Source organism: Camelus bactrianus, chromosome 11 (assembly GCF_048773025.1).
Source record: "Camelus bactrianus isolate YW-2024 breed Bactrian camel chromosome 11, ASM4877302v1, whole genome shotgun sequence".
Classification (NCBI taxonomy): domain Eukaryota; kingdom Metazoa; phylum Chordata; class Mammalia; order Artiodactyla; family Camelidae; genus Camelus; species Camelus bactrianus.
The window spans coordinates 59521176-59547002 of NC_133549.1; the positions used below are offsets into that span (position 1 = coordinate 59521176).

At 35.3% G+C, this 25827-nt stretch overlaps 1 long non-coding RNA gene across 6 annotated transcripts in view; it reads left to right on the top strand.

Annotated features, from left to right (window-relative positions):
* LOC123617697 (uncharacterized) overlaps nucleotides 1-25827 on the top strand; it is a 549026-nt gene that overhangs the window by 211643 nt on the left and 311556 nt on the right. For all 6 annotated transcript variants that reach the window (XR_012510260.1, XR_012510255.1, XR_012510256.1 and 3 more), the window contains exon 2: nucleotides 8015-8060. This is a non-coding gene — a long non-coding RNA (uncharacterized LOC123617697). The remainder of the gene's footprint in view (nucleotides 1-8014; nucleotides 8061-25827) is intronic.

A 25827-nucleotide genomic window follows, 5' to 3' on the forward strand; every position in this document is an offset into this window, starting at 1 on the left:
ATTAGAGAGTTCTCTGATGGTCGTATGGTACTCATTACATTCCTTTGTATTCCTGGGTGGTTTTCCTTTTCCCTCTCTTAGATTTAGTGTTCACTGAAAAGGTGAAACCATGCCTTTTTCATCCTTATAACCCACAGTGTTTGGCCTACTACCTCGATATGGAGTTGAATTAAAATGAATGATACTGCTTGAAATAATATCTCAATTTTGATTGATTTTAAAAACGGTCCTTTAAACTATTGGCTTAAAAATGTATGACCGTAATTACCCTGCTCCTGGGCAGACTGTTATCTTTAATATGCAGCTGCCTTCCTTGGGTTTATAATGCTTAATTGAGGCTTACTGTGCACAAGGCACCATGGCAAGTGTTCATCAAGGGTCATAGATAATTCTCATAGAGACCTTTTAAGGTAGGTATAGTGTTACCCTTAGTTTACAGATGTGGAAACTGAAGCTCAGAGATGTTAAGTAAAATGCAAAGGTCACACAGCTAGCAAATTAGAGTTGAGACTTGAGCTAAAAGGATGTGGTCTGAGCCTTGATTATGTGATAAATCTTAAGGCCAGAGACTTCGCCTGGTACATCCTCATTTTTCTCCCTCACCCACATTTACTTGTTTATCCATGTTTCTTAATTTAACCTCTTGCAAATTAATTTCTATTTTTAACTTGTGCCACCTCTTGTGTGCATGAGTTGAGTCTTGTCCTAATCTCTTTTGGCTTGGATACAACCCTTGGGAACATGCTGCTCTGTCTTAATGTACTCAGCTGTTCAATGAAGGAGAGAAAACCATAAATGTTTCCAGTGGCACCTGTTTGCAAACCCCTGCCATGTTTAAAAAAAAACTTAGAAAACTAGGCTCCTGGGGACAGAGAACCATGCGTAATTTATTGTAAGATGGAAAATGCTTCAGGAAACCCAAGAGGGAGAGGAAGTTCTTTCACTTATTTCCTGCTGGAGCTCCAAATGGCCAGCTTTCCATTTTTCCAGTTACAAAGGCAGAAATTTTTCCCTCTGAAATTCACAAAGAAGCTTGTGGTAACTATGAATTGATGCAAAATCACACTAAAATAATCATAGTGCTTGCTTTCCATAAAGCTGATGTGCAATGACCCCTAGCAATGACATTGTTATTTCAAAATAAAGCAATCTGATTGATCAAACATTTATTGAGCTGCTACTGTATGCCTATCTCAGTTTATGGCTGGGGCATATTCTAAGCTTTCTAGAAGTAGGATATCAAAAGCATGGCAAGTTGTCAATAAATATGTGTCAAGTTGAAATCAGTATGGCCTTGAAACTGAAGTGTTCCCTCTGAAATAGCCTTCTCACATAAAAAAATGAAAAGGGTAGAGTAGATAATCCCAAGGTTTCATTCCATTTTTAAACAGCACAACAAAAGAATGTTTCAAAATTTATTCTGAACTTTGGTGACCTAATCAAATGGGCCATATGAAATGCATAATTCTATGAATTATGTATATATGTATGTATATGAGATATAAGATGATGAACTAGCCATGAAGATGATGCCAATGTAGTAAATAGGGTCATATACAGGTTCTAGTCAACAATGAGAATATATAATGATAAAATATATCATTTAGTATGGTAAGAAAAAGTATAAAAAACTCAGGAGTAAACTTATATGAAGAGTGAAGAATCTGTATTGAGAAAACTATAAAGCTTATGGTAGGATATAAATAAGGCAAACAAATGGAGAGGTCTAATGTGTCCTTGGATAAGAAGTCTCAGTTTAGTTAGAGAAATTTATAAGTTGAACCCCATTTGGACTCCTTTTGGTAATATGATTAAAGTTAAGTTAAAAGTGACTTTTAAGATGATACATTTGAGACTCCTCAGGTATTTTTGAAAAAGAGAATAATGGTAATATATTCCCCTCCAACAAGCATCATATTGTATTATAAAGCTACAAAAACCAAGAGTGTGTTATTGGTATCAGAAAGGACAGATAAATCAATAAAATATGAAGGGAATTGTAAAAACCATATATTGTAATAATTTAGCATATGATTTCAAATCAGCAGGTGTATTAGGCCAGGACAGGCCAGGTAACAAGTTGTCCCCAGATCTCAATAGATTTTTAGTACAACAAGAATCTATATAATGCAGTCTAGTGCAAATCACAGGATGGGGAGGGGAAAGGACTTTGCTCCACAGAGTCATTCATGGATCTAGGCTGCCAGAGTCTTCATTATCTTGTAGGTAAAATATTTAAAATATATGCCTACATGATTGAAGAGTAAGAGAGCTGCTCTTAAATGCTTTGCCTGGCAGTAACAAACTTACAGAACTTATGACCTGCCTACTTGCAAAGGGCTGAGAAATTGACTAGGTTATAAATATTTTGTGAGGAATAGATGTCTCTGCCACAGTGAAGAATATATGGATTATTTTTTAATCGTATACAGGCAAACTGATTCAGTATTTTGATTGACTAATCAACATTTTCAGATAAACTAAAGCCAAGATAATTTGTTGCCAGCAAAAATGCATTATAAGAAATGTTAAAATAAAATAAAAGGACATGACCTCAGATAAAACTTGGATCTTCAGAAAGGAATGAAGAATATAAAAAATGTTGACTATGTGGGTAAAAAGTACATTTTTCTTTTAATTTCTTTGAAAGACAACTGATGGTTTAAAAATGTCAACATTGCTTTGTAGGGTTTATAACACATGTAAATGTAAAGTATATGACAACAATAGGCAAAGGAAGGAGATTGAAAGGAATTATACTGGCAGTTACAAGGTGGTTATATTTTATGTGAAATGATACAGTATTAACTGCAAACTATGATGAATTAAGGATGCATTTTGTAAATCTTGAGTGACCACAAAAAAGGATAGCTAGAAGACAGTAAAGAAATTTAAAAAGGAATACTAAAATCAATTCAATTAACCAATAAGAAGGCATAAAATTAATAACAGAGGAAGATCCACAACAAAGAGATGTGACAAATAGAAAAAAATAGCAAAATCATATTCTTAAACCCAACCATATGTATCAATGATTATATTAAATATAAGTGCCAAATAAGAGACTGTGTTAAAAAAAAAGGCAAGACTCAGCTGTATGCTAGTGACAAGACATGCATATTAAATACAAAACTACAGAGAGCATAAACATAAAAGGATGGCAAAAGATACCATGCATAAGAAAGCTGGTGTGACTATATTAATATTGGACAAAGTAGGCTTGATGATAAAGAATGTTAACAGAGATAAAGAAGGATATTTTACAATTAATAAACTAGTCAATGTAGAAAGACTTAATAATCCTAAGTGTGTATGGACCTAATAATAGAGATTAAAAATACATGAAACAAAAGCAATGACATCTAAAGAGAGAAAGATAAATACAAATTATAAATGGAAGATTTAAAATACATCTCTCAGTAAGTGTTCTATAACAGGAAAAAAATCAAGAGAAAATTATGTATCAACATTTAAAATACCTTAAAACACAAAAATAACCAATGCTTACACAGAAAGAAATAGAAAATATGTGTATCTCTATATTTTTTAAAAAGGAAATTTATTTTAAAAACTTCCCAAAAGGATATCTCAAGCCTAAGATGGTTTCAACATTAAATTCTATCAAATATTTAAGGAAATAATATTGTTCTTAAAAAAACTCTTTTAGAAAAGAGGATAATAAAGAACACTTTCCTATTTATTTTTTAAGACAGCATAACCTCAATAACATGACCTGACAATACTACAAGAAATGAAAATAATAGGATAATAAGCCTCATAAATATAGATGTAAAAATCCTTGAAAAAATATTGGCAATTGAATACAAAAATATATGAAATGGATAATATCACACGACTAAGTTAGCTTTATCCTAAGAATGCAGGACTGAGCTGCCACTCAAAAATCAATCAGTATAATTCACAGCATTAACAGAATAATAGAGCAAAGCCATGTGATGTTATCAATAGATGCAGGAAAATCACTTGTCAAAATTCAACATCGATTTACGGAAAAAAATTCTCAATACGGTAATAGAAAAGAATTTTCTCAATCTAATGAAAGGATTTACAACAAAACAAAAATAATAACAGCAAACATCATACTTCGTGGCAAAATATTGGATGCTTTTTCCCAAGATCAGTAGTTATTTACCTTCATGATTTATCTTTATTTTGGCACTGGAGGTCCTAGCCAGTGCAATAAAGTAGAAAAAAGTAAACTCATAAAGACTGGAAAAGAAGAAGTAGAACTATCTTTACTTGTAGGCAACATAATAGTTTATATAGAATATACTAAGGAATCTAGAAAAACAGTTAAAACTAATAAGATAATATAGTTAGTATATTAATATACTATATAATATAGAAATACACAAAAATCAAATGTATTTCTGTATATTAGTGGCAAAATTGGAAAATACAATTAGGAAAAAATCCATTTATAATAACATTAAAGCATTAAACATTTAGAAATAATTACAGTAAAAGATAAGTTAAGTCTCTCTACAGATGACTACAAAACATTGCTGATAGAAATAAAAGAAGACCAAAATGAATGTTTTGAGTCAGGAGACTACATACTTTCAAGGTGTCTATTTTCTCTAGATGGATCTATAGAGTTGATAAAATCATAATCAAAATCCCAACAGACATTTTGGTAGAAATTGACATGTTGATTCTAAAATATACATAGAAATTTACAAAACATAGAACAGCCAGAGAAACCTTTAAACAGAAGAACATTTTGGAAAAGCCACAGTACCTGATTTTAAGACTTTCTATAAAGGCTATTGTAATCAAGATGGCAAGGCATTGACATACAAAGAGGCAAATTCATCAGAGAAACAGAACAGAGTCCAGAAATAAACACACACATAAATGGTCTTGATTTTCATCAAAGGTATCAAGACAAATCCGTGAAGAAAAGAAAAGCCTTTTAACAAATGGTGCTAGAATAACAGGATAATGGTGCTAGAACAAAAATTAACCTCAATCTCTACCTCACACTACATAAAAAAGTTAATTTGAGATGCATTACAGACCTAATTGAGAAAGATAGAATTCTAAAGTAAAGGAGAAGTGAGGTGGTACTCATGACCATTAACAAGGGTATGATTTTGGATACTGAAAGGATCTTAGAATCAATTCTGTCCACATTACGGATGAAAAAACTGGCTCAGAGAGGTAACAGTTTGCCCAGCATCACACTGACAGTGTATCTTGGTTCCACATTAGTATTCTCATTTCATTTATTCCTATTTTTTAGGATTTTCCCAGAAAGCTAATCTTAACAGTTGTCAGGGTAGCCTGACAGTATCCCAAGTTCAGTTGTGACAGTTTATGGTCTGCATTCAAGTCTAAGTCTACAACATATCAATCAAAATATAGAGTAAGATGTAAATTAAAATTTCTGATCTGATACATAGAAAAAAATTAGTTGAGAACAGAAGTGATGGTGCCTCATATCTGATCCATGAGACATGATCTATCAATTAAAGGACCATTCGACAAGTAAATGCTGAACATCCCCTTCACGTCAAGGATTGAGATAAAACAAATGTAAAACATTATTCTATTCCAGAATCTGAGCTATTTCTTTAAAAAGTTATTAAGTGATATCTTTATGAAAAACACTATGTACATGATTTAATTTAATTTAATCCGTACAAAATTCTGGTTGGAGAAATGATATAGGAGAAAACTGATTTTATAGGAGAAAACTGATGCACAGAATGGTTAAATTACTTTGTCCATGGTTATAAGATTATTAGGTAGTGGGATCAGGATTTAAAGTCAGGTTTGCTGGATTTCAGAACTCAAACTGTTAACTTCTCTACAATATTGCCTGTTATTATTACTACCAATGGCTCCTACTTATTGAATTCCATTTATGCCAGGCACACTAAATTATATCGTCTATATACCTTTACATATATATGTATATATATGTGTGTATATATACACACACATATGTATAATTATTTATCTATCATATGCATGTCATATATATTTTAGGGTTGCCCGTCATCTCTGTTCCTTGTAGAATAGGTTTACTATTCTTAACCCAAAGATGAAACTGAGGTTCAAAGAGGTTAAGAAAATTTTCCATAGTTAAATAGTTAGTAAATTGTGTACCTGGGATTTGAAACTAGATATGTTTAGAACTAAATTCAATGTCATTGCAATGACAATGTCTTCCCAGAATTTGAATCTACCCACTCTGATGGCACTGAACATGGTGCTTGATGGAGCCTAAACAACTGAGGAAAACCAGATTAAGGCACAATTTCCTGGATTTTAGAGAAAAACACTCCAATGCAACCACCTGGCTTTTAAGATTCAACTTTCTTTGGAAAACGAGCATAACTGTTCTCATCACCTGTACAATGTGGGGCACATAGGCGTGATTAGAAATGTTCGTCTAATGTGGTAATGCATTTACGTATATATGGTAGTCTAAGGAGTTGAGATTACCAAAAGGCTCACTCTATTTAGTTTTATCTAGCTATTTAGCAGACAAAAGTAAATGAATCCAGCATGCCTCCTAAGCTATCAAACCAATCTCTTAATTCCAAAGCACCCAAATGTGTTTTATTTTTCTCCTTTTCTTTTTTAATGCAGGTCAGCAACTCCAATAATATCACCTGGTAAAGAAGTCAGGTCCTTTTAAAGTTAATGTTCACATGACTTCAGAAATCTAGTTCTCATTTTAATTTAAAACAGAATTATTTTCTGTCTGTCTCTCTCTCTTCTCTTTCAGGGACTTTTCCTATTTGAAAGCAGTCAAGTGTGTGTTATCATTATGCTTGCAGTTTCTGAATGATTTTGGAAAAGATCAAAGTCTTTTGTTAATTGCTAAGTATAAGATATGTAATCATTTCATTGTGATTTATTGGGTGAAAATAGAATATGACAGCCTCCTCAAAAATTAATATAATGGTAATAAGCAGATAAAATAGCAAAATATAATATTTCCAAATATTAAATCAACATAGATTGTACAAGAGCTTCTTAAACTCAGTAACTTTCTTTCCTTTTCACTTTTGAGATTGCAAAATTTGTTCATTTGACCCTAAGAAGAAAATTTGCAGATAAATACCTCTTTGTTGGATCAATTACTCCACAATAGAAAGAGGATATTATTTTGCTCTTCACAAAAGCAAGGGCTATTTTGTTGAACAATAAGTTATTTCACCAGGAGTTCTTTTTCTCCTGCTGTCAGCAGTCAGGAAATGGTTGACTGGGAATATTTTACACGTCCTCTGCTTTCTTGTATTTTCAGTTTTGATATTTGAATCTATGTAAGTAAAAACAAACTCACCACAGTATACTAAATCTCAAGGGGATTTCCATTTTTCTTTACCAGAAACTTTTAATGAAAGTTTGGACTAATGTCTTAAAAAATGGGTTTTGATCCACTTAGTTTTGTGGTTTGATGGTTGAATAGTTGCTGTATTATGACGTCTGTAGGGATTTATTTAGGTCAGGCAGTGGTTGGCTCTTAGTATTTCTCCCATTGGTTGATCTTGGAGCACTGAGGAGACAAAGAAACAGGCATTTATAAAGAAACTGACCATTCATTTCCTACAGCCTTGCCTCCATGATTCAGAGATTTTCAGGCCTTTAATCTTAATTCTCATGTTCCTTATGGTGATAATGATAGTATTTATCTCAGAGGGTGGTTTTAAGGATTAAATTAGATAATGTATAAAAGCAGTTAGCTCAATACCTGCAACTTGTTAAATACTCAGTAAAGGTTAAGTACTATTATTAATAATATTTTGAACAATACCTTTTTGTTTTATACCATTATAAATTATAATTTCCTGCATATTTTCACATCTATTATTTCAGATACTTCAAGCTGGAGGAAAAATTTGTTCTCTGCTGGGATTATTTAATTGGTTCAGACTTGAATGTAGAAAAATGAGTTAAATACTACAAAGCATTAATGAATGGAAATGAAAAAACTAACATTTCAATTTAACTGGGGTTCTCTACTTTTAACTTGCAGGAGAAAGAACAAAATGATGAAATATGCTTAGAGAAATGCACTAAAGGTAAGACAGATTTATTCAGTACTGCTCTGTTCACATCCTTATTCAAAAAACTAGTCAATGCAAATCATTGTTTACAATAAATGTTGGAAAGTTAATCCACTTTTTCATTCAGCCATCACTCTTGAATGCTTACTGTGTGCTGCATGTTGGAGGGTCCTAAATGATCAAAGATACATATAATTATGTCCATTTTTCTCAGCTGTTAAGTTAGGAAGGTATTTCTTTAAATGTTTCAATAATGAAAGCTAATCTTAAAGTATTTTCAAGATATCCTTATTTAATGAGAAATGAAATTAACAAGAAGTTTCCTCTATCTTCAAAATTCTAAAAGAGGTTCTTTTGTAATTAGGGCATGAAACAGGGTTTTCATTAAGTGAATGTAGTGTAGATTTTTTTTTTTAGAACAATCTTATTTTAATTAAGAAGCAATTCTTTTAACACTGTAGAATCAGGCTAAGTCATACCTAAAATAATAGCAGAACACTCAAAAGATAAACACTGAGATAGAGAAATGGTTTCTGTAAATATGAAACTGTGCAAACTATTTTGTAATTAATTTTAAAAATAGCCTTACTGATATTTATACATTTGAATAACTGCCTTCTCTTTCAAAGCAATCATCTTAAAAAAACACTAATTAAATTTGAATGATTCAGATATTATTCCAAATTGTATTTGGACATCTTTCAAAGAATTGAGCATATTACATTAAAAAAATTCTCATTTGTGGCAAATTTTCACTTTAAGCTCAAAGTAATCTGCAGCTAACATTTGAAAATAATATATAGCTAATATATGTTTTATAGTTGAGGGATGATTCAGAATACTTTAAAAATAGAGTAATATTACAAATATTCATCTCTTTTTTGCCTATATTTTAAAATTTTTTTACATTTAATTTTTAATTTCTCTGTGATTTATGTTGCATGGCAAAACTTTAGCATCCTTCTCCTATATTGTTATTTTCTGCACTCAGAGAGTTTGTTAAATGAGTTTTCCTTTTCCTATTAGTTTAAAATGCTGAATGTAGTAGAGACTTTGGGAGGAAACTGTCCAGCTCATGATGGTCATATTTCTCTGAAAACTGCCCCCTAAGCCATGGAAGTGAACCACTGTGTCCTGATGGCCTGTACGAATCATATTTCTCCTGGGAATTTGAAACTGGAACTGAGAGATAGGTGAGCCCTGTGTGTGCCTGGAACAGAGAACATCTAAATGGGACCTGAGGGCGCCTGTATGCTCAGAGAAGGAGGTCTGTAGAAAGAAAAGAGGAAAGCAGATGGGCACAGAAAAACAGTGGTGAGAGGCCATATGGTGGGAGTTAGAGAGGGATAGAGTAAGAGTCCCTCAGTTCCAGTCACTGTGAAGTCTCTGCTTTGGGGTGTCAGAAGAGTAGGCTACTGGTAAAATTTCACTTTATTGCTCAGGTTCACTAGAATTAAGGAAAAGTACATTGGAAAAAAAAGAAGTAATATTGACTAGGGGTACTGGTTGAATTATCTTCCCCCCAGATTCACCTCCTTTGGAACTTGTGCATGTGGTCAGTTTTGGAAATAGGGTCCTGAGTAGATGTAGTCAAGTTAAGAAGAGGTCATACTGGAGTAGGATGGACCCTAATCCAGTGACTCATGTCCTTATAAGAAGAGGGAACTTTGGACACAGACACGCAGGGAAAATGCCGTGTGACTTTGGAGGCTAAGATTGGAATGATGTTCATAAGCCAGTGAACACCAAGGATTGCCAAAAACCCAGAAGCTAGGAAGAGGTAAGGAAGTCTCCTTCCCTACAGCCTTTAGAAAGGAAATGGCCCAGCTGACACCTTGGTTTCAGATTTATGTTCTCCAGAGCAGTGAGACAATATATTTTTCTTGTTTTAGCTACTCAGTTCATGGCAATTTGTTACAGAGGCCCTAGGAAACTAGTAAACTAATAAAATACCTTTAGCACACACTAAAGTCTGGTTTTTTAGTTCTGTTTTATTGGTATGTCTGCTTATTCTTACGAGAACATCACATTGCTTTAATTGTTTTGCTTCTTAATATTTTAATACATGGTTGAGTAATTCTCTCTCAGTAGTCGTCAATATTTTCTTGACTGTTATCGCTAGCTTATTGTTTCACAATATTAGACTCACTTAAGACAACATCCAGGGAGCTTTTAAAAAACTTAAAGTGGTTTGATGAATTTTTCTTTAGCATGTTATTCTTAATTTTTAAGATTTCATTGTGATCAGAGAGAATGACACTTGCAGTTCCTACTTTACGAAATTTATTAAGCTTTCTTTATTATTTGACAGTATTGACATATGTTTTTTGGGGTGGGTATTTGAAAAGAAGGTGTATCTTTTCTTGAAGGACACAAACTAGACTCATTACTGATAAGCGTATGATTTATTCAGATCCCACTTTGCACCCTTGTTTCTTATTTCCCCATTCTCTTAAAAATAGTGAGGTGAGTAAATATCTCCCAATATGACTGATTTTGCTAAATCTTTAAATTTTGGTTTATGTATTTAGATACTGTATTATTTAGTGCATAATACTGATGGCATTCATTTTGAATTTTGCTTTTTAATCACTAGAAGATATTTATCTTTGCTTGATTAAAGGCTCATTGGCTTGAATTTCACTTTGTTTGCTATTAATACCATCAGCGTCCTTCTTTTCTGTTAACATTTGTTTACCGTTGTCTATTCTTTCATGTAGATTTTTCCATTGTATATTGTTTTTAGTTATCAAAGAAATGCATTTAGTCATTGTCTTGAAAATGTAAATGACATGGGGAGTATATAGAGAAAAATCTGAAAATTCCCAGTTCATCAACCATCTACTGCATGCTCCATTGCAATGCTAATCATCTCCCTGCAAATAACTAATATTAACAATTTGGTGGGTATCTTTTCAGATAATTTTCTATTTATTTACCACTTTATCTAGACAATTAGAAAATAAAACTAGATAATAAAGCTAAACTAAAATAATAATAAAACTAAAATAAAATCAATATTATATATAAAAATAAATTTACAAGTTTATATTATAAATAATAAACACACAAATAGGAGCTTTTACATGCATTTAATCATACTGCTTCCACTTCTATATAGTATGATGGAACTAGAGGCAGACCAGGGAAGATTAACTCTGGCTCACCAAAAGCAAATCTGGCAGCTGCATAAAACATAGCAATAATTTCTTAGAAGCCAGAGGAGAACAATTTAGACAATTTGAGCCAGAGGGTCCAATTCTTCAGGGAAGGGGAAAGCTCTAAGACATGAGTCAACCTCTGTAGCTTTTCCCCTTTGGGCATTTGCTAATTGGGGGAATAAACAGAATGTGGACTTCCCACCTAACAAGAACCACTTCTGGGGAGTGAAGCTTTTATATGGACTTGCTGGAGTTTCAGGCATATTACCAACTGAGGTGTGTAGACTTTGTGACTTGGGGCAGGGGGAGGGCGGTGTTTCAAGTACATGGGTAATTTTTCTCTTAAGACACTTGCTGGGCTTGGCGGAAGATGGCGGAGTAGAAGGACGCTCGCAGGTCACCCTCTCCCACAAATACACCAAGACCCACATCTACAGACCCACTCAGCCAACTAGAGCACCTGTGGAACTCCGACAGAACATCGCCCTCTTCAAAAGATAAAGACGCCAAAAATCTGGTAGGAGAAAAGGAAAAAAGAAAGAACAAAAGGCAAAGCAGCGTGGGACGGGTCCCGCAGGGAGGGAGCGGCAAAGGAGGACTGGCGCTCGCTCGCTGGGTCTCCCCTCTCCAACTGAGAGGCCAACGGGATGGAGGGGGAGCCTCCGAGGCTCGGATCTGTACAGAGCAGCCCTTGACTAACAGAACTAAGTTAAACGGGCACAGAGTGTCCCCCCGACACCCAGCCTGAGACGCGGGCCGGCAGCGGCGGGCAGGGCCAGGCTGCACAAGCCGGGCGGAGGACAGAAGTGGCTGCACGGAGGCAGCCCCGGGGGAACGCAAGGGGCTGCGCACCGTGGCTGTGGGTGCACAGGGCAGAACAACCTGGGCCCTCCATAAAACAGCAAGGTTGATGTGCTCTTGGGGGAAGGGTGCACACCCCCATCTCTGAAAACCCGCGGAAAGTTTTTGGGGGAAGAGAGGCAGGGCTCAGGCACAGCCGCCATATCCTCCGCGCTGAGCACTCAGGCGGGGGCGGGGGCGAAACCTGCATCCGCACCGAAGGGCTTAGCAGCCTCAAAGGCCAGACTGAGACTGGCCTGTAGCCCGGGGCAGATAGGATCCTTCCATCCTGGTCCCTCAGAGAACTTGCTCCACGAAGACAAACAAGGAGCTGGGTTCTGGCTCGGAGCAGGGACAGGGCTGCCCCTCGGTCTTCCCTGAGCCCACCTGCGGAGCGCCGACCAGGGCGGAGCGCGCAGCCGCACAGAGCAGCGGAGCTACCGGCGGCGCAGGTAGAGGGAGAGCGGCCCCCCACCCCCTGCCTTTCCGGCAGGAACACAGCCCCTGACCGAGGTGCTGGGAGGGGGCACGACCCGCCCTCCTACCCGGCCAGTCTGCAACATCTGACTGCGGCATCCGGAGGGGCAGCGACCCGCCCGCCCACAGCAGAGAGCTGCACCTGACCCAGTGTTAGGAGGAGGCGCGATCTGCTTGCTGACAGGTGCTGGGAGCAGCACAGAAGAGGGCGCCAACGGAGGGCCTCTGAAAACAGCAAGCTGAGCTTCCAAAACAGGACGAAGACAGAAAGACTTCACATTAAAAGCACACAGACTCCAGGAGAAAACCGACAACCCCCCCCCTTTTTTTTTTTAAATCTGTTTTTACCTGTTCTATTTTCTATTACTCTCTTAATCTTTACTTCTTAATTCATTTCTATTTCTCTTGGGTTTTGATGTCCTGCTATTGATTAGACACAGGTTTCAAATACATCTATTCATCTCCCCCCCCTTTTTTGTAAAGGTTTTAAAAGGACGTCTCAACCCGATTAATACTCTGCTTCAACTCACTCTTCTATTAGTCATTATACACTGTTTTCAAACCCTCTTTCTCCCTTCTTTTAAAATTCTTTCTCTCTCTCTCTTATTTTTTTCTTTTTTTCCTAAGTTCTATTCCTAAATAGGCATCAGATAGATAAAATCCTTAAGGACCAAAATAAACAACTGATACTCCATAAACCACAGTGCCAAAGAGGTATGAGCAAGATGAAGAAGCAGAAAAACTTCTCCCAATTAAAAGAACAAGAGAAATCCCCTGAAAGAAAGATCAACGAAATAGACATCGATAGCCTACTAGATCAAGATTTCAAAAAAGGAGTGATCGAATTGCTGAAGGAATTAAAAGAGATAGTGTTTAGAGATATAAAATATGTCAAAAATGAAATTGAAGCTATAAAGAAGAGCCAAGTAGAATGGGTAAACTCATTAACAGAGATGAGGAATGATCTACTAGCTGTGCAAAGCCGACTAGATAATGCAGAGGAACGAATTAGTGATCTAGAAGACAGGGCAATAGAAAGCACCCATTCAGAAGAACTACAAGAGAAGCAAATAAAAAATAATGAAAATAGCATAAGGGACCTATGGGATAATATAAAGCGTCCCAATCTTCGCATAATAGGGGTCCCAGAAGGAGAAGAAAGATCAAAGGGGATTGAAAAGGTTTTTGAAGAAATCATGACTGAAAACTTCCCAAACTTAAAGAAGGAATCAGATATCCAAGTACAGGAAGCTCAGAGGGTCCCAAACAGGAAGAACCCAAATAGACCCACACCAAGACATATCATAATCAAGATGGCCAGAGTCAAGGATAAAGAAATGATTCTAAAGGCAGCAAGAGAAAAGCAAAGAGTAAGTTACAAGGGAACCCCCATAAGGCTCTCAGCTGATTTCTCTACACAAACACTACAGGCCAGAAGGGAGTGGCAAGATACATTCAAAGCCCTGAATGAAAAAAAGATGCAGCCTAGGATCCTTTATCCAGCAAGGCTATCCTTGAGGATAGAAGGAGAAATAAAGAGTTTCACAGACAAAAAAAAGCTTCAGGAGTTTAGCAACACTAAACCCATGCTAAAAGAAATATTGAAAGGGCTATTCTAAATAGAAAAGCAGCAGGATGCTACAGAAATGAGAAACACACAACTGGAAAGGTGATAACTCATGAATTACAAATAAAGTAAACATGAAATTATAAAAGAAGACATACAAATCACTGAGAGTGGGAGAGGGAGGCAGGGAAATATAGAATATTTTTTTCTTTCTTTTTTAATTTTTTTTAACAGTAGGATGGGTTTGAGATCATGTTACTATCAGTTTAATAAAAACAGTTATAGTAATGGGTTGATAGATTTACAAAAAAGGGTAACCACAAGCCAAAAATTTACAAAGGAGTCACAAAAATTAAATAAAATCCATGATAATACAAAGGAAAATTACCAAGCCACAAAAGGAAGAAGAAAGGAACAAAGAGGATATACCAATTCAACTGCAAAGATAAGTTCAAAATGGCAATAAACACACATCTATCATTAATTACTGTAAATGTTAATGGACTAAATGCTCCAGTCAAAAGACACAGAGTGGCAGACTGGATAATAAAGCAAGAACCTTCAATATGCTGCATACAAGAGACCCACTTTAGGGAGAAGGACACACATAGATTGAGAGTGAAAGGATGGAAAAGGATATTCCATGCAAATGGAAAAGCCAAAAAAGCAGGTGTTGCAGTACTGATTTCAGACAAAATAGACTTTAAAACAAAGGCCATAAAGAAAGATAAAGAAGGACATTTTATAATGATTAAAGGAGTGATACATGATGAGGATATTACACTCGTTAATATATATGCACCCAATATAGGAGCACCTAAGTACATACAAGAATTACTAACAGAGATAAAAGGGGATATTGATGGGAATACAATCATAGTTGGAGATTTTAACACTGCATTAACATCACTAGACAGACCTTCCAGACAGAAAATAAACAAGGCAACAGAGAAATTAAATACTACAATAGAAAAACTAGATTTGGTGGATATTTTCAGAGCATTACACCCCCCAAAAATAGGATATACATTCTTTTCAAGTGCACATGGAACATTTTCCAGGATTGATCATGTACTTGGGCACAAAAGAAACCTCAACAATTTTAAGAAGATAGAAATTATCTCAAGCATCTTTACTGACCACAATGCCATGAAACTGGAAATCAACAACAGAGAAACAAAGGAGAAAAAAAGGAAAGCATGGAGATTAAACAATATGTTATTGAAAAAACAATGGATCAATGAGGAAATCAAAGCTGAAATTAAAAAATACCTTGAAACAAATGATAATGAAAGCACAACCACTCAAAACCTATGGGACACAGCAAAGGCAGTGCTAAGAGGGAAGTTTATAGCGATACAGGCCTTCCTCAAAAAAGAAGAACAATCTCAAATAAACAATTTAACCCACCACCTGAATGAATTAGAAAAAGAAGAACAAAAAGCCCCAAAAAGCAGCAGAAGGAAGGAAATAATAAAGATCAGAGAGGAATTAAATACAATAGAGATTAACAAGACCATAGAAAAAATCAACGAAACCAAAAGCTGGTTTTTTGAAAAAGTAAATAAAATCGACAAACCTCTGGCCAAACTCACAAAGAAGAAAAAAGAGAGCACAAATTAGCAAAATAAGAAAGGAAAATGGAGAAATTACAACAAACAAAATAGAAATACAGAATATCATACGAGAATATTATGAAAAACTATATGGAACCAAACTGGATAACCTAGAGGAGATGGACAAGTTTCTGGAAACATACTGTCCACCAAAACTGAATCAAGAAGAATCTGAACACTTGAACAATCCGATCATTAGAAAGGAAATAGAAATAGCAATTAAAAACCTCCCTACAAATAAAAGTCCAGGACCGGACGGCTTCACCGGGGAATTCTACCAAACATACAAAGAAGAACTCATACCAGTCCTTCTTAAACTCTTCCAGTCGATTGAAAAGGAGGGATTACTCCCAAACTCATTCTATGAAGCCACCATCACCCTGATACCAAAACCAGGCAAAGACACTACAAAAAAAGAGAATTATAGGCCAATATCACTGATGAACATAGACACCAAAATCCTCACCAAAATTTTAGCAAATAGAATCCAAGAACACATAAAAAAGATTATACATCATGACCAAGTGGGGTTCATCCCAGGGACACAAGGCTGGTTCAACATACGCAAATCAATCAGTGTAATACATCACATCAACAAGAGAAAGGACAAAAACCACATGATCATCTCAATCGATGCAGAAAAAGCATTTGATAAAATTCAACACCCATTTATGATAAAAACTCTCGCCAAAGTGGGTATAGAGGGAACATATCTCAACATAATAAAAGCTATATATGACAAACCTACAGCCAGCATAGTACTCAACAGTGAAAAACTCAAAAGCTTCCCACTAAAATCTGGGACAAGACAAGGATGCCCACTATCACCACTCCTATTCAACATAGTCCTGGAAGTCCTAGCCACAGCAGTCAGGCAAGAGAAAGAAATAAAAGGGATCCAAATTGGAAAAGAAGAGGTAAAAGTGTCATTATATGCTGATGACATGTTACTATATATAGAAAACCCTAAAAGGTCCACACAAAAGCTACTAGAGCTGATTGAAGAATTCAGCAAGGTAGCAGGTTACAAAATTAACGTTCAAAAATCAGTTGCATTTCTTTACACTAAGGATAAATCAACAGAAGAAGAAAGTAAAGAAACAATCCCCTTTAAAATAGCACCCAAAGTAATAAAATATCTGGGAATAAATCTAACCAAGGAGGTGAAAGAATTATACACAGAAAACTATAAACCATTGATGAAGGAAATTAAAGAAGACTTTAAAAAATGGAAAGATATTCCACGCTCTTGGATTGGAAGAATCAATATTGTTAAAATGGTCACACTGCCCAAGGCAATCTACAGATTTAATGCAATCCCTATCCAATTACCCAGGACATATTTCACAGAACTAGAAAAAATCATAATAAAATTCATATGGAACCATCAAAGACCTAGAATTGCCAAAGCATTACTGAAGAGAAAGAAAGAGGCTGGAGGAATAACTCTCCCAGACTTCAGACAATACTATAGAGCTACAGTCATCAAGACAGCATGGTATTGGTACCAAAACAGACATATAGACCAATGGAACAGAATAGAGAGCCCAGAAATGAACCCACAAACTTTTGGTCAACTCATCTTTGACAAAGGAGGCAAGAATATACATTGGAATAAAGACAGTCTCTTCAGCAAATGGTGTTGGGAAAACTGGACAGCAGCATGTAAAACAGTGAAGCTAGAACACTCCCTTACACCATATACAAAAATCAACTCAAAATGGATTAAAGACTTAAACATAAGACAAGATACAATAAACCTCCTAGAGGAAAACATAGGCAAAACATTATCTGACATACATCTCAAAAATTTTCTCCTAGAAGAAATAAAAGCAAGAATAAACAAATGGGACCTAATGAAACTTACAAGCTTCTGCACAGCAAAGGAAACCAGAAGTAAAACAAGAAGAAAACCTACGGAATGGGAGAAAATTTTTGCAAGTGAAACCGACAAAGGCTTGATCTCCAGAATATATAAGCAGCTCATACGACTCAATAAGAAAAAAATAAACAACCCAATCCAAAAATGGGCAGAAGACCTAAACAAGCAATTCTCCAAGGAAGACATACAAATGATCAAAAAGCACATGAAAAAATGCTCAATATCACTAATTATCAGAGAAATGCAAATCAAAACTACAATGAGGTATCACCTCACACCAGTCAGAATGGCCGTCATTCAAAAATCCACAAATGACAAAAGCTGGAGAGGCTGTGGAGAAAGGGGAACCCTCCTACACTGCTGGTGGGAATGCAGTTTGGTGCAGCCACTATGGAAAACAGTGTGGAGATTCCTCAAAAGACTAGGAATAGACTTACCCTATGACCCAGGAATCCCACTCCTGGGCTTGTATCCAGAAGGAAATCTACTTCAGGATGACACCTGCACCCCAATGTTCATAGCAGCACTATTTACAATAGCCAAAACATGGAAACAGCCTAAATGTCCATCAACAGGTGACTGGATAAAGAAGAGGTGGTATATTTATACAATGGAATACTACTCAGCCATAAAAACTGACAACATAATGCCATTTGCAGCAACATGGATGCTTCTGGAGAATGTCATTCTAAGTGAAGTAAGCCAGAAAGAGAAAGAAAAATACCATGTGAGATCGCTCATATGTGGAATCTAAAAAACAAAAACAAAAACAAAGTGTAAATACAGGACAGAAATAGACTCACAGACAGAGAATACAGACTTGTGGTTACCAGGGGGTTGGAGGGTGGGAAGGGATAGACTGGAATTTCAAAATTGTAGAATAGATAAACAAGATTACACTGTATAGCACAGGGAAATATACACAAAATGTTATGATAACTCACAGAGAAAAAAATGTGACAATGAGTGTGTATATGTCCATGAATGACTGAAAAATTGTGCTGAACACTGGAATTTGACACAACATTGTAAAATGATTATAAATCAATAAAAAATGTTAAAAAAAAAAAGACACTTGCTGAATGTTCGATCTGGGTGATCTGCTTTTCCAAAAGTCATTTTACAATAATATAAGTTAACTATACTTGAGTAGATGATGTGTTTGGGGCATAAGACTCTCAGAAAGACGTCACTTAGGGCTTTCTACCACCCAGCAGGATCCTATGCCATAGAAGGCTTACAGGTAATTTTGTTCCCTTTATTCAGCGGTACTGCTTTGCATTCCCTCTAGCAGTGCATGAAAATGGCCTGGTCTGTTCTGCTGTCATAAACATCGTGTGGCTGCAGTGTGCCCTCAGTTGTCTAATAATGATAAGGCACTATACATACACAGCTGCATTTGTAATTTAATGATCCAGTTTGCAGACACATGCTATCACTTACCTTTTGCATCAAAGACCCAAGAGGCCGTGGTCTACCGCAGTTGAACACAGGATCTTCTTAAAATCAAACAGACAAACCAACTTGTCTTTATTTGTAGTTTTGTTCCCTTTCTATTTTCTATTTTATTGATTTTCACAAGGACTCAAATTTTAAGATTGCTTTTTTGTTTTCAGTTTTATCAGTTTCTGCTTTAATCTTTAATAGCTGCTTCCTTTTATTTATTTAGACTCTCTTAAAAGCTATTTTGATAATTTATTGTTTATTGTGGTTAAAACCACATAACACAAAATTTACCATCTTAACCATTTTTAAGTGTATAGTACAGTAGTGTTAACTATGTGCACATTGTTGTAAAAGGGATCTCAAGAACTTTTTCATCTTGCAAAACTGAAACTCTATGCCCGCTGAAAAACAGCTGTCTCTTTCCCCTTGAGCAACCTCTGATAACCACATTCTATTTTTCATTTCTTTTGAGTTTGACTACTTTAGATACCTCATAAATGGAATCAGGCAGTATTTTTTTTTTGTGACTGGCTTATTTCACTTAACATAATGTCTTCAAGATTTATCTATGTTGCAGTATGTGGCCCAATTTGTGTCTTTTTAAAGGTTGAATAATATTCCATTGTATCCCATATGTTTTTTAACCGTTCATCCATTGGTGGACATTCAGATTGCTTTCATTTCCTGGCTATTATGAATATTGCTGCAATGAACATGTGGGAGTTGGATTGCTGGATCATGTGATAATTCTATTTTTGATTTTTTGATGAAACTTCATATTGTTTTCCATAGTGGCTGCCCCAATTTACATCCCCACCAAAAATCAAGTATTCAAATATTTCCACATCCTTACCAGCAGTTATTTTCTATTTTCTTGATAGTGGTTATCCTGGTGGATATGAAGTGATACCATATTGTGATTTTGATTTGTATTTCCCTGATAATTAGTGATATTGAGTATCTTTCATTTTCATTTGTTTATCTTCTTTGGAGAAATGTCTGTTCAGGTCCTTTGCCCATTTTTACAATTGGGTTGTTTGTTTTTTGTCATTGGATTGTAGGAATTCTTTATATATCCTGGAGGTTAAACTCTTATCAGATACATGATTTGCAAATGATTTTCTTATTCCATAGGTTGCCTTTTCACTCTGTTGATTGTACCCTTTGCTGCACAGAAGTTTTTAAGTTTGAGATAGTCTCATTTTATGATAAGACATATGAAATAATTTTTTATCTTCCTTAGTTTCTAGTTCTTCCAGCTTTTTTTTTTTTTGGTGATATTAGAAAATTCTATATCTCATTTAAAAATGCTGTTTTCTCTGTTTTGAAATTAATTTTCTACATTATATATTACCTCAGTTATTTAGAAATCAATAGCCTATTTAATCATTTTGAAGATGCAGTTTCTTCACATTATAACATCTTTGAAATCAAGATACATTTTGGAGTCAATTAACTCTGGAAATTCATGCAATAATCATAACAGTCTGTGTGAGAACCTTCATGATATTTTGGTAAAATCAAGAAAACATTAAATTTTTTGAAAGACAACGTAAGATTTAAATTTATTTAAATATTAACTGGTTAAATTTCTCTTTTTCTTTCTCTTTTCTTTTTACTATTTTTTCTTATTCCTTCTCACTCAAGGGCATTTTTTAGTTTTTGAGACTTCCTCCTCTCTTTTAAGGGAATATATAAAATTTACGGAATACTAAGAAAATACTTGTATATCTGAGAAAGTCTTTCTACTGTCCTCATATATAAGTGGCTTGACTAAGTACAGAAATCCTGGGTCACAGTCTTCATTCTCAAAATTTTGTTGATTTCACTTTCCATCATTTTATGTTGAGGAGGAGATTTTAGTGTCAGTGAGAGTTCCCCCCTCATCATGTAGGATAGGATTTCTTCTCCCTACCTCATCATAATTTTCTTTATTCATGAAATGTATACAGGAAACATTTAGAGTCCTGATCAATGTGTGTTTTATTAATTTTGCCCCATACTTGGAATAAGCCCTTTGATCTAAGGAACTAGTCCTTCCTTCAGTCCAAGGATCCTTTCTTCTCTCACTTCTTTGATTGTTTCTTTCATCTATTTAATTTATTCTTACTTATTATATGTATATTTTCTCTCTAGAAGTATCATTTATTCCTCTTTTCTGTTTTCTCATTTTCTCATTATCTGTAACTCTTCTGAGTTAGTGGGGAAAATGTTTGTCTTCTAATTCTCTCTTCTGAAAATTGCAATTCTCTGTTGTCTTTCATCACTGTAATTTTAACGACTATAGTCATGTAATTAAAAATATTTTAATTGAAGAATAGTTGATTAATAATATTGTGTTAGTTTCAGGTATACAGCAAAGTGATTCAGTTATATATATATATTTTCCCAGATTAGTTTCCATTATAGCTTATTACAGGATATTGAACATAGTTTCCTGTGCTATATAGTAAATCCTTGTTGCTGATCTGTTTTATATACAGTAGTTTATATCGGTTAATCCCATGTTCCTAATTTATCCCTACCCCCCTTTCCCCTTTGGTAACCATAAGTTTGTTTTCTATGTCTGTGAGTCAATTTCTGTTTTGTATATAGATTATTTGTATTTTTTTTAGATTCCACATATAAGTGATATCTTATAATATTTGTCTTTCTCTGACTTACTTCGCTTAGTGTCATACTGTCTAGGGCCAAACATGTTGCTGCAAATGGCAGTATTCTATTCTTTTTTATGGATGAATAATATTCCATTGTATGGAATATATTTTCCATTGTGTGTGTGTGTGTGTGTGTGTGTGTGTGTGTGTGTGTGTGTGTGTGTATACATATCACATCTTCTTAAACCAGTTATCTGTTGATGGGCACTTAGGTTGTTTCCATGTCTTGACTGTTGTAAATAGTGCTGCTTACAGTCATATAATTTTTAAATCTAAAAGTAAAATTTGCTGGTCTCATGCTGTTTTCATTTCTTAGACTGAATATTTTTCTGAATTTCTTTGAGATAATCCAGAGAGATATATTTTTTTCTCTTTCTTGCAGTAAATATGTTTCTTTAGAGAAATTTGACATGATTTGTATACATACCTACACATGTGTATGTCTAAATCTGTCTCTATCTCTCCTTCTTCTTTTCAACTACTATTTTTTAATATGCCTGGAGATTTTTACCTGTTTATTAGTTCTTATGGGAAGAAGATTTCTACCTTTTACAACTGTTCAGAATTGTGGTGAGTTTTATAAATAAAGTTGGTGTGGATATGTGTGTAAATATTTCTGATTCAGCTGATGGGTGAGGGACAGTGTATATCTGCTGTGGTTTTATTTTGACAGATCACAGGTCCATTTTACCCCTATAGAAAATGAGGAGGATGCAACAATCAGAAGCAGTTATTTGGCAGAGAGCCGCTGTTATGTGTCTAAGTGTTTCTTTGACATGTTTGTGCTTGTGGCCAAGTTATTTGGAGCCAGCTGCTCCTCTTCTCCACCTGCTAATGTTCCCTTACTAGCTGTCTGCAGTGGAGAGCCCTGCATCCCTTCCCCAGATTCAGGTAGGATTTGATTCACTAGATTCCCTTCTGCCACAGTCTCCATCCTTGCCTCTATGAAAACAGTTGCAGTTAGGTAATCCCACAGTGTTTGAAAACATGGTATCATTGTTAAAATGATGTTATAGCTTACTAATATACCAATTTAATATTCATTCTGATAAATACATTCATTCTGATAAGTATTATATTCATTATGATAAATTGATTTAGAGTGTTCATTCAAAAGATGTTATTATTTTGTGGTCACATTTTTGTACCCCTAGCGAAACCTATTATCTATTATTAAGCCAAGTTATTGTCTATTATTAAACCCAATGAATTTCATACTGATTCTTATTTGATAACAAAAATAGAGAGATGTAAACAATGGCAAGAATTTTGCTGTTTTTTCCAAGTACTTCCCAAATGCCATGTGAAACCCCACTCATTCTTTCATTCAATAATTCAATAAATATTTATTAAATGCTTATATTTCCTGTATATAAGGCATGTGTGGCATAAGACTGATTTATTTTCAACTGGCTGTTTAGATGAGATGAGAGATAATTCTCTCAACCTGATTCTCCATGACTCACTCACAATAGCTTAGAAAGCAGGGAGAATTTTTTATGCATCTTCAGAAAATGCACCTTTATAGAAGTTACTTTAAACGAAGTAAAATGCTAAAAATAAACTCAATATCTTAAAAGAAAGTTCTTCTTTGAGATAGCAAAATATGATAGCTTTTCATGGACACATTCCAGGAAATATCTTTGGTTGGAAATGGTTCAGAAGTTAGGACATGTCACCATGAATTGTTTTCAGTCAATTTAGAGGAGGTAGACAGAATGATGCAATAGACAGAAGGCAGGTTCTGGAACCAGAAAGACCAGGTTCAAATTCTGTATTTGTCATTTTCTGCTGTGCCCTTGGATGAACCTCTTAAACTCAATTTTCCTACATGTAAAATGGGAATGTTACTGTCTCTATCTCAGAGCTCTGAAGCACAGCCTTGTAGGCTCCAGTAGGGTTTTCTCACCAATGGCAATATTAGAGGGACATCTTTCTTCCAAATCCTAATTTTTTCTTCCCTGCCATGTTAACAGGTGTTGCCCCTCTGATACTTGAATTTCACTTTTAATGAATAAGACTGTCTCTGTTTTGCCCCTTGCTATGTCAAGTCATTGGCAGAGCTTTGACAGTACTTCTGGTAAGTCATTACCTATTTATATTAATAAGTAATTCTTTTATAAGCACCTCATTTTGTAACTATTGGTCTTATAATAGCCATACACCTATACTCACCTATATGAAGGCTGTGACTTGAACGATGACATATGCTCAGATTAATTTAAGGTAATATTGTGAATCATCAGTCACTTGAAAGTTCATTTTTATAACATCTTTTCTAACCTCTTGTGCAAATAAATGTTATTGGCATATTTAGTAAGACCTTTGTCAAGGAAGAAAAAGAAAGCTGTGTACACTGAACTGATGAACTGACATACTCCTCTTCTTCCTATTATATCATGGTCTTAGACTTAAGAAAGGCTTCTTCCTTAACTGACAAAAAACCAAAACGAAACAAAACATTACTTTACAGGGACAAGAAGCTTCAAATGCTGGTAACCTTATTGTTTATTTGTCTCCAGGAGACCTTGCTTTCTCATTCTGTACTTTTGGAAGCACAATCAGTTTCTTTTTGAAGTAGGCAGAGGAATAGGTTAATGCTCATCAACCTGAGATTCTCCATTCCAAGGTAAAAATAGAAACCCTCATCTGCATGGGAAATTTGTTTGGACAGACCCAACCTGGGTTCTGAGACCAAGGTTTTTTCCAGATTTTTCTATGACTTCAATTCAGATTCTCATTCCATCTGTAGCAGAGAATAGTCGCCTACGTGGTGTTCTTATCTTGCAGGGCACAGAGCTGGACTCCAGTGCTCAGACTCCTTTGCAGTAAAGTATGGCCAGGAGACTGAGTTCTAGGTAGTAGAATGTGAGAAGAGGTGAGGCACACCACCTCCAAGTTTAGGCCAAATAACCTCCTGTGAGAGCCTCTGTTCTTTCTCTTTCCCTGTCTGGGGCTGAAAATCCAGAAGATGAGTCTGAGGTCCCTAAGGGATGTTGCAGGTATTAGATAGAAGAATCCTGGGTTCTTAAATTACCATACTGAGTTGTCACATGAGTTATAAATCAACTTCTCTTGTGTAAATTTATTGAGATTTTGGGGGATGTTCTAGTAGTCAGTCTATGATGACTAAAACAAAATCCAGATACATGACAGCTTCTCTGTATTTAATCCAGATACCAAATGGAAGCCACTTGCACTCTATGATCTGAATCCAACCATCACTCTTCCCTTTTTATTCTCTTCTCTCTCTTCATTGATTGCATTCACGTTTACCACAAAGTATGTTCCGTAGAACCCTAATATCCAGGAATGTTAACAGACATTACATTTGGTAACACTGGCTCAAACAAAGGTTAACTTGTTCATTTGCTATGAGACCTCCCAGAGCCTTTATATTTTTGAGTCTCTAAGAGATACTATAGTAAGCGGTTATTTTCAAGTGTATTTTGGAATTACATCACTTCCTGTCTTCTTTTTACTAACATAGAGTATACTTTAAAAAACATAGTCTAGCACATTGAAGATCATTGATCTTTCAAGTGAGTTTTTCTGCCTCTACATTATTCCTTCCTATCTCAGTGTTATTAGCCTTCTATGATGAAGCACATATAGACAATTGATACCCAAATTGTGTAACTATCTCTTTAAAAATCAAGGTAGACCATTCATAGGTAGAAAAAGTAACTCCTATGTGTGTTGGTAAAATGATGAGGGGAGACACCCCTGTCTTCCAAAGCTAACCCCAAAACTAAAATATTTCTTTCTCTGATTAGTCCTGGTTTCTGAAATTCCATTGGTACTATTTACAACCTCTCATATATTTAACTTTAATATAGGGCAGTGTGTTTCTGTGGAGAGGAGACAATTAACTGGCTAATATTTTAGTTGGGATAAGTTGTTGTGATGAATTTATTGCCACACCACCAATCAAGCTTTTGGGCAGTAAGACACAGTATAGAGAAATTTTGATTACAGGAAGGAAAGAGAAGGGAATGTTAAGTCTACTGTTAACTTTGGTGTGAGGTCCAGGCAGCCCCGAGAGAGGCAGGGTATGAATCCAGACATTTTTGAGCTGTTTCGTCACTTAATAATTAGTCTTTGAATAAGTTGTTTTGCTTTCTTAAGCTTCAGTT